The sequence below is a fragment of the Rattus norvegicus genome, chromosome 9, assembly GCF_021556685.1.
Source record: "Rattus norvegicus strain SHRSP/BbbUtx chromosome 9, alternate assembly SHRSP_T2T, whole genome shotgun sequence".
NCBI lineage: Eukaryota > Metazoa > Chordata > Mammalia > Rodentia > Muridae > Rattus > Rattus norvegicus.
In genome coordinates this window covers 5,970,260-5,985,305 of record NC_141542.1, presented here as the reverse complement: position 1 = coordinate 5,985,305, position 15,046 = coordinate 5,970,260, and the positions used below count along the sequence as shown (strand labels likewise).

General features: G+C 44.2%; 1 pseudogene; it reads right to left on the bottom strand.

Moving 5' to 3' along the window:
• Positions 1 to 1,431: 1,431 nt before the first annotated feature.
• On the bottom strand, positions 1,432 to 1,821 carry LOC134480468 (large ribosomal subunit protein uL29-like; annotated as a pseudogene).
• Positions 1,822 to 15,046: the final 13,225 nt, after the last annotated feature.

The following is a 15,046-nucleotide window of genomic DNA, read 5'->3' as shown; positions in this document are numbered from 1 at the left end:
CATTGGTGTGTGGGTTCATTTCTGGGTCTTCAATTTTCACTGATCTATCTGCCTATCTCTGTACCAATACAATACAATAGTCTTTATCACTATTGTTCTGTAATACAGCTTGAGGTCAGGGAAGGTGATTCCCCTACAAGTTCTTTTATTGTTGAGGATAGTTTTCATTATACTGGGTTTTTTGTTATTCCAAATGAATTTGCAAATTGCTTTTTCTTTTTCTTTTCTATTTTAAAGATTTTATTTATTTTATGTATATGAGCACACTGTAGCTGTCTTCAGACACACCAGAAGAGGGCATTAGATTCTATTACAGATGGCTGTGAGCCACCATGTGGTTGTTGGGATTTGAACTCTGGAAAAATAGTCAGTAATCTTTTTTTTTTTTCTTTTTTCTTTTTCTTTTTCTTTTTTTCGGAGTTGGGGACCGAACCCAAGGCCTTGCTCTTGCTAGGCAAGTGATCTACCACTGAGCTAAATCCCCAACCAGTAATCAGTGATCTTAACCACTGAGCCCTCTCTCCAACCCCCTAAATTGCTCTTTCTAACTCTATTAAGAATTGAGTTGGAATTTTGATGGGGATTGCATTGAATCTGTAGATTGCTTTAGGCAGGATGACCATCTTTACTATGTTAATCCTGCCAATCCCTGAGCATGGGAGATCTTTCCATCTTCTGAGATCTTCAATTTCTTTCTCCAGAGACTTAAAGTTATTGTCATACATATCTTTCACTTGCTTGGTTAGAGTTACACCAAGGTATTTTATATTATTTGTGACTATTGTGAAGGGTGTCATTTCCCTAATTTCTTTCTCAGTCTGTTTATTCTTGGGGTAGAGGAAGGCTACTGATTTTTTTGAGTTAATTTTATATCCAGCCACTTTGCTGAAGTTGTTTATCAGGTGGAGGAGTTCTCTGGTAGAGGGGTCACTTAAGAATACTACCATATCATCTTCAAATAGTGATATTTTGACTTCTTCCTTTCCAAATTGTATCCCTTTGACCTCCTTTTGTTGTCTAATTGCTCGGGCTAGGACTTCAAGTACTATATTGAACAGGTAGGGAGAGAGTGGATAGTTTTGTCTAGTCCCTGATTTTAGTGGAATTGCTTCAAGCTTCTCTCCATTTAGTTTGTTGTTAGCTACTGGTTTGCTATATATTGCATTTACTATGTTTAGGTATGGGCCTTAAATTCCTGATCTTTCCAAGATTTTTAACCTGAAGTGTTGTTGAATTTTGTCAAATGCTTTCTCAGCGTCTAATGAGATGATCTTGTGGCTTTTTTTCTTTGAGTTTGTTTATATAGTGGATTACGTCAATGGATTTCTGTATGTTGAACCATTCCTGCATCCCTGGGATGAAGCCTACTTGATCACAATGGATGATCATTTTGATGTGTTCTTGGATTTGGTTTGTGAGAATTTTTTTTTTTCAGTTTTGGACTTTATTGTCACTGTCGCCGTCTCGGGCCTTGACTGCGCATACTTGCGCATGGGTACAGATGCTGCTTCTTGGCTTCTCTTCATGATTGGTGAGCCGGCGGCGCACGGCTCTCGTCTTCTCGGGTCGCAGGTCCAGGGGCTTGTACTTCTTTCCCTTGTAGAATTTCCTGAGGTTTTCCTTTTGAATCTGATTAATGACAGTGAGGACACGGGCGATGGATTTGCGTACGACTCGTATCTTGGAGAGCTTGGACGCGTCACTTTGGCCACGCGAAGCTGGGGCAGTTCCACCTTCAGATCATCCAGTTGTTTCAACAGCTCCTCCTCCTTCTTGCCGCGCAGGTCCTGAGCCTTAATCGTGGCCATTGCTGCGCTGTTCTGGTTTGTGAGAATTTTATTGAGTATTTTTGTGTCAATATTCATAAAGGAAATTGATCTGAAGTTCTCTTTCTTTGTTGGGTCTTTGTGAGGTTTAGGTGTAAGTGTAATTGTTGCTTCATGGGATGAATTTGGCAGTGTTCCTTCTGTTTCAATTTTGTGGAATAGTTTGAAGGGTATTGGTATGAGCTCTTCTATGAATGTCTGACAGAATTCTGCACAAAATCTATCTGGTCCTGGGCTTTTTTTTGGTTGGGAGACTTTTAATAACTGCTTCTATTTCTTTAGGAGTTATGGGACTGTTTAGATGGTTTATCTGATCCTGATTTAACTTTGGTACCTGGTATCTGTCTAGAAAATTGCCCATTTCATCCAGATTTTCCAGTCTTGTTGAGTACAGGCTTTGTAGTAGGATCTGATGATTTTTTTTAATTTCCTCAGTTTCTGTTGCCATGTTTTCCTTTTCATTTTGTTAATTTGGATACTCTCTCTATGTCCTCTGGTTAGTCTGGCTAAGGGTTTATCTATCTTGTCAATTTTCTCAAAGAACCAGCTCCTGGTTTTCTTGATTCTTTGTGTAGTTCTTTTTTTTCTACTTGGTTGATTTCAGCCTTGAGTTTGATTATTTCCTGCCTTCTACTCCTCTTTGGTGTATTTGCTTCTTTTTGTTCTAGAGCTTTTAGGTGTGCTGTCAAACTGCTAGTATATGTTCTCTCCAGTTTCTTTTTGGAGGCACTGAGAGCTATGAGTTTTCCTCTTAGCACAGCTTCCATTGTGTACCATAAGTTTGGATATGTTGTGCCTTCATTTTCATTAAATTTTAAAAAGTCTATAATTTCTTTCTTTCTTTATTCTTTCACCAAGTTATCATTGAGTAGAGCATTGTTCAGCTTCCATGTATATGTGGGCTTTCTGTCCTTTTTATTGTTATTGAAAACCAGTGTTAGTCCATGGTGATCTAATTAGATGCATGGGATTATTTCAATCTTCTTATATCTGTTGAGGCCTGTTTTGTGGTAGATTATATGGTCAATTTTGGAGAAGGTACCATGAGTTCCTGAGAAGAAGGTGTATTCTTTTGTTTTAGGATGAAATATTTTATAAATATCTGTTAAATACACTAGGTTTATAACTTCTGTTAGTTTCTCTGTGTCTCTGTTTACTTTCTGTTATGAGAGTGGGGTGTTGAAGTCTCCCACTATTATTGTGTGAGGTGCAATGTGCACTTTGAGCTTTAGTAGGGTTTCTTTTATGAATGTAGGTACCCTTGCATTTGGAGCATAGATAGTCAGGATTGAGAGTTCATCTTGGAGGATTTTTCCTTTAATGAATATGAAGGGTCCTTCTTTATCTTTTTTGATAACTTTTGGTTGAAAGTCGATTTTATTCCATATTAGAATGGCTACTCCACTTTGTTTCTTGGGACCATTTGCTTGGAAAATTGTTGTCCAGCCTTTTACTCTGAGGGAGTGTCTGTCTTTGTCACTGAGGTGTGTTTCCTGTATGCAGTGAAATGCTGGGTCCTCTTTACATATCCAGTCTGTTAGTCTATGTCTTTTTATTGGGGGAATTGAGTCCGTTGATGTTGAGAGATAACAGTTGTTTCCTGTTATTTTGTTGTTAGAGGTAGAATTATGTTTGTGTGTCTCTCTTCTTTTGGGTTTGCCACAAGGAGATTACTTTCTTGCTTTTTCTAGGGTGTAGTTTCCTTCCTTGTGTTGGGCTTTACCATTTATTATCCTTTGTAGTGCTGGATTTGTAGAAAGATATTGTGTAAATTTGGTTTTGTCATAGAATATCTTGGTTTCTCCATCTATGTTAATTGAGAGTTTTGCTGGATACAGTAACCTGGGCTGGCATTTGTGTTCTCTTAGGGTCTGTATGACATCAGTCCAGGATCTTCTGGCTTTCATAGTCTCTGGCGAGAAGTCTGGTATAATTCTGATAGGTCTGCCTTTATATGCTACTTGACCTTTTTCCCTTACTGTTTTTAATATTCTTTCTTTGTTTTATGCATTTGGTGTTTTGACTATTATGTGACAGGTGGAATTTCTTTTCTGGCCTAACTTATTAGGAGTTCTGTAGGCCTCTTATATGTTTATGGGCATCTCTTTCCTTAGGTTAGGGAAGTTTTCTTCTATAATTTTTTGAAGATACTTACTGGCCCTTTAAGTCGGGAATCTTCCCTCTCTTTTATACCTATTATCCTTAGGTTTGATCTTCTCATTGTGTCCTGGATTTCCTGGGTGTTTTGGGTTAGGAGCTTTTTTGCGTTTTACCTTTTCTTTGATGGTTGTGTCAATGTTTTCTATGGAATCTTCTGTCCCTGAGATTCTCTCTTCTATCTCTTGTATTCTGTTGGTAATGCTTGCATCTATGACTCCTGGTCTCTTTCCTTGGTTTTCTATCTCCAGGGTTGTCTCCCTTTGTGGTTTCTTTATTGTTTATATTCCCATTTTTAGATCCAGGACGGTTTTGCTCAATTCCTTCACCTATTGGTTGTGTTTTCCTGTAATTTTTTTCTTTTTTTTCAGAGCTGGGGACTGAACCCAGGGCCTTGCGCTTGCTAGGCCAGCGCTCTATCACTGAGCCAAATCCCCAACCCCTGTCCTGTATTTCTTTAAGTGAGTTATTTATGTCCATCTTAAAGTCCTCTAACATCATCATGAGTTGTGATTTTAAATCAAAATCTTGCTTTTCTGGTGTGTTGAGGTACCCAGGGTTTGCAGTGGTGGAGGAACTGGGTTCTGGTGATGCTAAGTGGCCTTAATTTCTGTTGTTTAGGTTCTTGCCCTTGCACCTCACCATCTGCTTCTCTCTGGTGTTTGCTGGTCTTGCTGTCTCTGGCAGTGGCTTGACTCTCCTGTAAGTCTGTGTCAGCACTACTTGGAGAGTGAGATCTGGGTCTAGAGAGCTGTGGCACAGGATCAGCTCAGGATGCAGACAGAAACTGGAAGTATCCTGTCCCGGAATGTTCATCAGTTCCTGTGTCCTGAGGGCTCCAGGCTGGATCCTCTTGGGCCAGGAATGTGAGCAGAAGTAGTGGTTCTAGCTGTGTTCTCAGAATCGTTCACACTTCTGAGAATCCAGCTCTTTCCCCATGGGATGTGGGTACAGAGTTCTGTGGTACAGGGTGGAGAGCTGCAGGTGCAGGTGGAAACTGGAAGCTCGCTCGCTCGCTCGCTCGCTCGCTCGCTTGCTTGCTTGCTTGCTTGCTCGCTCGCTCGCTCGCTCGCTCGCTTGCTTGCTTGCTTGCTCGCTCGCTCGCTTGCTTGCTTGCTCGCTCGCTCGCTTGCTTGCTTGCTTGCTCGCTTGCTTGCTTGCTCGCTTGCTTGCTTGCTTGCTTGCTCGCTTGCTCGCTTGCTTGCTTCTCTCTTTCTCTCGACAGGTTCCTCTATGTAACCCTGACTGACCTGGAATTTGCTCTGTACACAAGGCTTGGCCTGTTCTGACTTCTGAATACTGAGATTAAAAGCGTATCCCACTACTTCCCAGTTAAAGTGAAATTTTTAAAAAAGAAGAAAATGTAAGATTGTCTTTCCTGTTTTCAGTTCTAGTGACATTAAAAGCCTAGACCCATTTGAGGTCCAAGGGAGAAGTATGACTTGTTTTAGATAGAGTGACCTTCCAATCTAGAGTCCAGGTTCTGATCTGGCATTGGACCCAGGTCAGGACATGAAGGGGAGAGATCTGACCTCTGGCCTATAAGATAAGGCAGAAGGCTGCCAGCTTCCCTGACGGACTGGAACTGGGCGGACAGGCTTCTGCCTAGATGGGAGGGAGACAAGAGTGGGGAGGCCAGCTAACAGGATCCACTGTCCTGCAGAATGACCTACTCTTGGGCACACACCTCTTTGACCTCTGCATCCACTCTGGGTCTTGGTGGACCTATCAAGTCCATTCTTCTGCCTGGTCATTGCTTGGAGAGGGATCCTCAGTGATGGCAACTGCTGGGCCTTGGTGTAGCCTGTGTTAACTGCCTCTTCCAGAATATTCCATATGATGTTTTTACTTCTATTAAATTCAACTCTGGAAATTCTTATTCTAAAGTTTCAAATTGGGTTGGAGGAGGGAAAGGGTTAGAGAAAGAGAGCGCCTTGCAGAGACAGCATCTTTTGGTAACCATGGTGATTAGCCTGGTAACAAAGATGTTCTGTGTGGAGTTTTCCAGCCTGGGGACTGTGTGGGCAGTACAGTGCACCTGTCTAATGATGGAAAGAAGCAACCTTGGGCTGCAGACGTGAGCATTAGACTCTCTGAAAGGGTTAGGGGGCAGGCTTGGTCTTGACATAGCAGTGTTCAGAGTGGGGCTGTTAGGTCCGGTGGCTCCCAAGTTGGTAAAGGATGGCCAGTGGGCAGCTCATCCTTTGATGGGTTGTAGTGGGTAAAATCTAGGAGGAGAGGCTTCGTGTCTTCCTGTGTGTCTCCATGTCCCTCTGTCTGTCTGCTTGCTGTCTCAAAAAGCAACAAAAAACTTATGGAAGCCTCTCACCTAGTTCACAGTGCCAGGTTAAGTCCTACATGGTAGCTCTGAGATTGTTCTAGAATGATACAAAATTGCGTTCCAGGAAAGGTGAGGTGAGAGGTTTAAAGGGTTGACTCTGCTGGTATTGTGACTTCCTGTATAGCTGCTCATTAAAGATGAGCCTGGTGTGGTGGTATATGCCTTTAATCCCCGAGGCACAACCAGGGCAATGCCAACATAAATTAAAAATAAACATTTAAAAATCTGGTGGCTAGGCAAGTGCACACATACCTCACACATCCTTCCTCCCCCCAAAATGGAGCAGATGGACATGTTACACAGCCTGCCCTGGTGCTGCTGAGATTGTCTCCACCAGGCCAGCAAGATGGCAATGCAGGGAAAGACACTTGTCCCTAAGTCTAATGACCTGGGTTTCATGGTGACGGGAGTGAACTGACTCCCATATCTTTGACCTCTGACCTACCTAGGAGCTCGTGTACCCATATATACATGCACAAAATAAAATACATGTAGTTTTTAATTTAAAAAATGAAAGACTGGGTCCCTAGCCCTTCAGGAAGAGGTGGAGGCCCTAACCAGTTGGGGTTGGGGATGGGGAAGAGACCCAGTTGGACGGGTGCAGGGACATCATGATGATGTGGCCATTCCATGACCCTGAAGGGGGCTTCATAGATGAGGTGAGGATGGGTAATCAGGGCCTGTGTTGGTGGGGGTGAGGGAGATGAGGGCCATCTAATATCCCTGGTGTCTGGTTGTCTTTACGCCTGCCACTGCTGTAAGGGGGGCTCTGTAGAATCAGGGTTCAGAGAGCGATAGTGGGGGTTGGGGAACCAACAGAAAGGCAGACATATGATGACAAGGAGAGAACCAGGCAGCATAGGGCACAGGAGGTAGACAGGCTAGACTGGAGGAGACCGGAGATACAGAGACAGAAAGATGAGAAATAGGCAGTTAGGGATGGGAGAGATGGGGGATGGAAGAGAGATGGAGGGTGGGAAAGATGGGGGGGGGGTCGATGTCATTATGCAAGTGAAGGCAGACAAGTTAGGTCAAAGCCATGATTGGATAGTAAAAAAAATAAGGCGGGGACAAAGCTTTTATAAGGTGGGAGAGAAGGGGAAAAGAAGAATCAAGATGGAGATGGGGAAGGATGACTCAGATCTGGGTGGTCTTGAATTGCCAAGGTAGCTGGGATAGATTTCTGTAGGCAAATTTATCTTATCTAGGTGGGCAGTTTACATCCTAATCAACTGATTGTGTAGATGTCGAGCCTCTGTTGGGCTGGAGTCATGGCTTGGTGGTTAAGTTTATTGTGTAGATGTACTGTGGATTGAGAATTTAACATATAAATCTGATTGTTGGGTTACAGTTTGTTAAGTCTTGATTTTACCAGGTAGTTGAGAATTTATACTTTAACTACCGGGGGTGGGGGGGGAGATTGCTGGGAGCATGGGCAGAGTCTGCGATAGGCCAGCCCATGTCGGACTTCTAGAGCTCTGACTTTACTGGGTAGCTGGAACCAGAGAGTTTGAGGCTAGCAGAAAGTCACTGGGAGAGATACTAATCTGAGATAAACTAGCGCTAGTTCCAATCGCTGGCTGGAACCGGAACTAGCAATGGGGATAGGAGAGAGACGGGGGTCAAAAGACAGATGAGAGAAACACAGATGAAGAAACACAAAAATTGGAAGAGATGACAGCCAGAGAAAGAGAAAGATGGAGGAGAGGAGAGGAGAGGAGAGGAGAGGAGAGGAGAGAGAGAGAGAGAGAGAGAGAGAGAGAGAGAGAGAGAGAGAGAGAGAGAGAACCTGAGAGCTAGAATGACAAGTGTGCACCCTACATCCAGTTTCCATGTTCCACACAGGGTGCAGGGTTAGGGTGAGCGCCCTTACCCACTGGTCATGAGCTCACCTTCTGTACCGATTCTCCCAGATCCATCATCCTTTTTGTTCTACACTATGTATTTATTGTGTGTGCACAAGTGTGCCATGGTGCACACATGAAGGTCAGAGGACATCTTGCAGGAGTTGTTCTCTCAGTCTATCACATGGGCTCCAGGCTTTGAACTCAGACTTAATGGCAAGCTGCTTTTCCCATTGAGCCATCTTGCCAGCCCTCACATGTCTCTTGACATTTTCTATGATTACCACAGTCTCTATTCCCACCCATTACTGGCTTCTCCTCAGCTGTCAGAATGTCGTTTTCAGTGTCTGTTGTCCTCAGCAATCCTGGGTAGAGCCAGTCTTCCCAAGCTCCTTTTCCCTTGTCACCAGCACGCCCCAGAGCAGCCTCCACTAGTAAGTCACTTCTTTGATTTACGTTTTATTTATTTTATTGGTTTTTCCAGACAGGGCTTCTCTGTGTAGATCAAACTGGCTTCAAACTCACAGAGATCTGTCTGCCTCTACCTCCTGAGTGCTTGGGTTAAGGTGTAAGGGTCAATTGTTCACTGAAGAATGATACCCCAAATCAGATAGTATGCAAAAACTGGGGAGGTGTTGTTCTGTAGCACCTAATTTCAAGATGAAATACAGGGTGTGGAGCGACCTTCCATTGTTCTTGTGGTGGTTCCTCTGGGCCTCAGCTGCTGGATCTTCTCTACTGGCAGGCTTACCATGGAAGTGGTGTAATGCTGTTTGGATCCTGTCCACCTTAACAACCACAGAGGTCAGCTTGTTTGGTGACCACTTTAGGGGCAAGGCTGTTGATGTGTCAGCAGTGGCCCCTTTTATAAACGTGGAAAGTCAGTCCCTGTGACGGCTTGGATTTTGACCAGGGGCACAGCTTGTGACTGTTTTCTATCACCTGTATTAATGACTTCCCCAGGAGCATCTACCATATCACCCCAATTCCTCATTCGCTTTCCCTGGAATTGCAGGAATATTAATTTGAGTACCTCATTATTGTAAAAAAAAAATCCCTTCCCTGTAAGTTTATGGGTATGTCTCAACTTCCCTGTTTGTCCTTCTGGACCCATACAAGTCCATCTGACACTTTGTCTTATTTGTGATAATTTACCAATTCCTATAAGTGTAGGGGTAAAAGACTTCATTTTTTATAATTTTACAGCAACAAACACCATTCATTTGTACCACTAATTCAGGTTTCTGATCACTGACCATTGTTTGCCAGAATACAAGTTTTCTGGTATTCCTAAAGCCCCCGTTCTTTCAACAGGAGCAGCATTGCCCTTGATGTCAGGAAATTAACAATTGAACAATTCTATCCCGTTCCAATTTGCATCTCCTTTTTCACATTTGCCATGTTTTTTTTTTTTTTTTGGTTCTTTTTTTTTTCGGAGCTGGGGACCGAACCCAGGTCCTTGCACTTCCTAGGTAAGCGCTCTACCACTGAGCTAAATCCCCAGCCCCAACATTTGCCATGACTTTTATTTCTTCCTTGTTATCCTCATCTTCTACACCTGGATATACAATAAATCCTTGAGAAGTTAATTCACTTCTTCCCAAGATTATTCCCACTGTCCCTGAGGGTAAGGAACCATGCATACCAGTAGTTAACCAATAACATTCTCCTTTGGGGGATAATGTAAGAGAGGTATCTATGGCCAGGTCCAAAGCTGCACTTCCTTCTCCAGAAGTTCAGAACTACCTAATTTTGATTTTCTTGCCTATTTGGTACTCCTGACTGACCAAAGGAAAAGGAACCATATTATTTGCTGTGGAGCCTCAAGCTGACAGTCCCTCAGTTTCTTTCCTGAGAGTAAGAGGTTACCTCGCACATCTGTCTCAGACCGGCAGTCCTTAGACCAATGTCTGCCCTTTCCACAGTGGCTGCAAAACCCTGGTAGCCTTTGTGGTCACAGTGACCAGAGCTTGCTTGTTCTCATCTATGATTATTATTTTCTCTAGACTAAATGTATCTGTTATTTTGAACTCTGGATCTTTTAGCCTTACAATGAAAACATTGAGCATTTTGATTCCTTGTATTTCCAGCTACGATTTGCCCTGTGATATTTGCATTATACTTTTGAGAACCAATACCAGCTTTCCCTTATGCATTCATCTACAGGGGCTCCACGTGCTTTCAATGGTCTGATCACTCTCTTACATTCAGTGTTTCATTCTCAAAGCCAACATTTTATCAATGACTGTCTGGTTTTAGGGTCTGATATGGCTTTATTCACAGCTGAACTCATCCTCTGTGAGAATTCTGTAAACGCTTCTCCAGAATCCTGTATTATTTTAGTAAAGTAGGTAGATATTTCCCCCCAGGTTCCTCAATCAAATCCTAAGCTCTTTCTTAAGATTTATTTTTATATATGTGAGTACATTGCAGCTGTCTTTTCAGACACACCAAAAGAGGGCATCAGATCTCATTATAGAAGGTTATGAGCCACCCTGTAGTTGCTGGGAATTGAACTCAGGACCTCTGGAAGAGCAGTCAGTGCTCTTAACCGCTGAGCCATCTCTCCAGCCCCAAATCCCAAGCTCTTAAAGCAGTAATACAACATTGTTCAATTACACTATCATCAATCAGATCTGAGTTGTTATTCTTGTAAGTCAGCATAAGGCCCTTCACCAACTAGCTGGTTTTAGTAACATTTATTACCCTTGCTAAATTATGTTGTACTGGTTTTGTGTGCTTCCACCACAACCACTGTACTTGTTGACCAGCTTCTTGAACAGCTGAGACTAATCCCTTCCAATCTTGTGGAATCACCCTACCCTATGCTGTGTAGCCCCAGTTCTTTGACAAAGTAAGAATATAAACTATACAAAAGAATAGAGATTCTCTAAAATGCTCTAAATCTAGCATTTCTATTGGTTGCCATGTTAGCTCATTATAGGCAGGACCACCATCATTAGCAGACACGTGCTGCAAAAACACTAGGAAGGCTGAAGGTGCCTGTGTAGGCCCAAGCACATCCTCTAGTGATGCACTCTGTTGCACATTAACCCTTTGTGCCTGTGGCACCTCCTGCTCTTCCAGGCCCCTGGTCTCACTGAGGTGCTTTGGGCACCTGATGGTGAGAGTATGTGGAGCAGGGCAAGGAGGCACTTTACCTTCCAGCTTATTTTCTTGTTCTGGTTTGCCCTGGAGTTATCTGTATTTTGATGCTAATTCCACTGTCCCAAGGACAGCTGCCTAGTCACGGACTCCGGACTCCGGACTCAGGTAACTCCACCAGAACCTTCTCTCCATTTAATTTGTAAAATACAGGTGAGGGCAGGTACAGGTTAGAAGGAGGCCTGTCATTGGAGGAGAAGGAAGGATGGGCAGGAGAAAAGTTTGAAGGAAGAGGAAGAGACTGGAATAGAAGGAGGAAGAGACAGGAGGGACAGAGAGGGTAGCTGCATCGGAGAGAAAATGGAAGCTGACGTTAAGATTCCACTCTGTGGGGCTGGAGAGATGGCTCAGTGGTTACGAGCACTGACTGCTCTTCCAGAAGTCCTGAGTTCAAATCCCAGCAACCAAATGGTGGCTCACAACCATCTGTAATGGGATCCGATGTCCTCTTCTGGTGTGTCTGAAGACAGCTACAGTGTGCTCACATACATATAATAAATAAATAAAATATTTTAAAAGAAAAGATTCCACTCTGTGCATTATGAATACACAGGTTGTTATGAATGTTCTTAAGGGATGGATGTGTACAGGGCTTTTTATGTCTAGGTGGGCAATTATATCTTATCAGTTGGGTCAAAGGTGTTGTGTGTTCTTATGTGACGGTTTGAGTGTAGGAAAGTGTGCGGCATCTGGGGACACTGGGCCACCTTGCAATTGGGATGTGTGTTTCTGGCATGGAAACCTGCCTTGGGAACTAGATAGGTAGAGAGATTGCTGATGGCTCAGAGAGAGGCCTTCGGCAGTGCGATATGGTTTGGAGCAGAGCAGATGAGAGGCTTTGCTGACTGAGTCTTAAGATATCAGCAGATATCTTGGGGCGCTGTGGTATGGACCTAGTGGGAGATAAGAGAGAGCATTTTTATTTTTTATACTTTTACAACAACATTCTCTTTCCCTTTCACAGTTCACTACATGCTGGGCCTCACTCACCAAGCCTGAACTCTGTTCTCACTCTGGCTCCCTCTACTTCCCAAACGTTTTGACCTCCAGTCGCAGATTCTCTATGGGCAGAGCCAACTCTGAGATCTTTACGAGCACTAGAGAATGGAGTGAACCTTCTGAATTTTCAGCTTTCTCTCCAAAGTTTTTCAGAATAGTATATGTAAACACTACAAAACAAAACCAAAAACCCCCTCTGGGAACATAGATTACCCAGCCGCAGTAGCTGCCATTTTGCCAGTCTCCTGAAGCAGCATTGCTAATGCTCCATAGTCTGCCATTTTCTCTACCACACTAGAAGCAGAGTTACCCATTATGCCTAAGCCATGTTGGGCACCACCTGTTGGCATAAATTTTTTACTTTTAATAAGGGCTCAACCTCTCCTCTAGCTCATAGCCAGCAGAGGTAGTGCAAGAGAAAAGTTACTATGATATGGGGGAAGTGGACCTGTTCAGCACTAGTCCTTTGGGGGGTGAGCTTGATCTTCTTGGGCAGCAGTTCAGTCCTGTAGCAAATACCAAATATGACTTACCACCTGTAGACCAGTCCTCTAGGCAGGCAGACACCAGGCATGAACCAGCAGCTACAGTCCAGTCAAGTAGACACCAGGCATAAACTGGCAACTGTAGTTCAATCCTTCCAGCAAGCAGATACCATGCAGCTGTAGTTCAATCCTGAATAAACTGCCAGGATTGCCAACTGGCCTGAGGCGAGGCTGCTAACGTGGCCAGCTGCTGCAGGAACCTGAGAACAGTTAGTTATTGGGCGAGTTCCTCTCAGTGTTGGAGTTATCACAAGTTGAGCTCACCAATGCTATGTAAGGCAAACCAATACATGCGTAGTGAGGTGGAGCAAACCAAACCCAAGCTCAGTGCTCATCTCCCATGGCCTGTGGAGTCACGTATCTGCCATAGCCAAACATCTTTTCACCTGTGTCTGCTTCAGGAAAAGTCTTTCATGTGTTTTCTTTGCAAGACACCTTTCATCTGTGTGCCCCAGAAGAATAACATTTGGCATAACTAATTTTCCAAAGAACTAGAAGTTTCCACTTCAATGTACCCCAGACACGTGACCTCAAGTTGACAAAGTTCACCCTTCTTAGCAGATACTAAGTAGCCAAGTTGACTCAGCTCCTGGAGCAGGTGTCCTGTGGCCTTCTAGCAAGTCTCCAAGTTGGGGGCCCACAATACATACTGGAACACTGCGATTTGGGGTGCTTGCTGGCACTCACCCAAGTCCTCACACAATGCCTCACCAGAGATAGTTGGTGAGTTCTTGAATCACTGAGGCAGGGGTGTCCAAGTCAGTTGTTTGTTGGAGCTTCTCTCCAAGTCTTGCAAATAGAGGCTTTAGGGTTCTAGAGCTGCAAAGACATCCTGCCTGTCAAGTACTGCTTACCTGTGTGCTCAGGAGGGTGTACAGGTTAGAACTGTTGGAATGGATCTCTTCCACCTCTTATTTTCCTCCCTTAAGTCCTTGACCAGAAGAATGGGAGTGCTCCATGCTGATTGGCAAGGAATCAGAATCCCTACCAACTAATGTGAGGCTGACCCCTCTTCTGGCTTCTCTGGGCATTGGATATTGCCTGATTTAGGCCGGGGTACCCCCAGCTTTTAATTGAACTAGAACTGGGGTCCAATGTCAGGAGAGTCCCATTGGATGGTTTTCTGCCCAGACATTGGGGACTTCTGCTAGGAACGTCTGGAGCAGCAGGCTTTGGGATGGGACTGGTTGAGGGGACAGTTTGTGGTGTTCTTCTGGGGACAAGGTCAGAACATGGATGGGCCACTGGTATTCAGCATTTCTGCTCCTTCTGGGCTAAATGGATTTAGGCTCTGATTTTGGTGAGGAGATCTCCTCCCAGCAGAGGGTACAGGCATCCAGGGATGACCACAAATGAGTGGGTTACCCATCTCACTCCCAAGTCCACCTTTCTCTGGGTTGTCCGTGGATAGGGCTTGGTACTCAGTGCCCCTTGTACCCATGTTTTTGATTTGACAATGGCCTCAGGGGTTGTTTCAAAACAGAATGTTGTGCCCCTGTATCCACCAGAAAGTCTATTGGTTTCCCGTCCACCTTTGTGGTTACCCAGAGATCATGAAGGAGGGCTGAGCCCTGACGCTCTCAGTCGTCTAGTTCTTCTAATTTCAGAACCTTTAGGCCCTCTCTTTGCTAGTTCTTAGGGCACTCATGCTTCCAATGGCCTTTTCCCTTGCAATAGGTTCATTGGTTCCTCTTTAATGGAGGACGGGTTTTTCCTTCAGTGGGCCTGGCTTACTTTTGCCCTTGCCACAAGTTAGGTTTTTCAGCTCTCTTATCAGAATGGCTGAGACTTGTGGCAGCAAGTAGCACTTTCGCCAGTCCTCTGGTCTGTTGATCCTTGTGGGGAGGGGAAGTGTCTCCCAGTTATTGAAAGCCTTCTCGGGTATGGTTACTAACACAGTCAGTTGTTTAGCTGCAAAGCCATCCAGGTGCTGAAGCTTCAGGAGCAGCTTGGTTAACAAAAGCCATGTTCACAGCTGACTGGTGCTCTTTAGCTTCTGGGTCGAAGGGAATATAGGTTCTGTAGGCTTCAAAAAGTCTGTCTAGGTATTCCCTGGGGGCTCTCCTCCTTTCTCTGCATCACCTGACTCACCTGAGATAAACTTGTGGGCCATCTAGTAGCCTCTTGGAGGCCCCCATCAGAAATCCGGCAGTAGACCTAGAGCCTTCA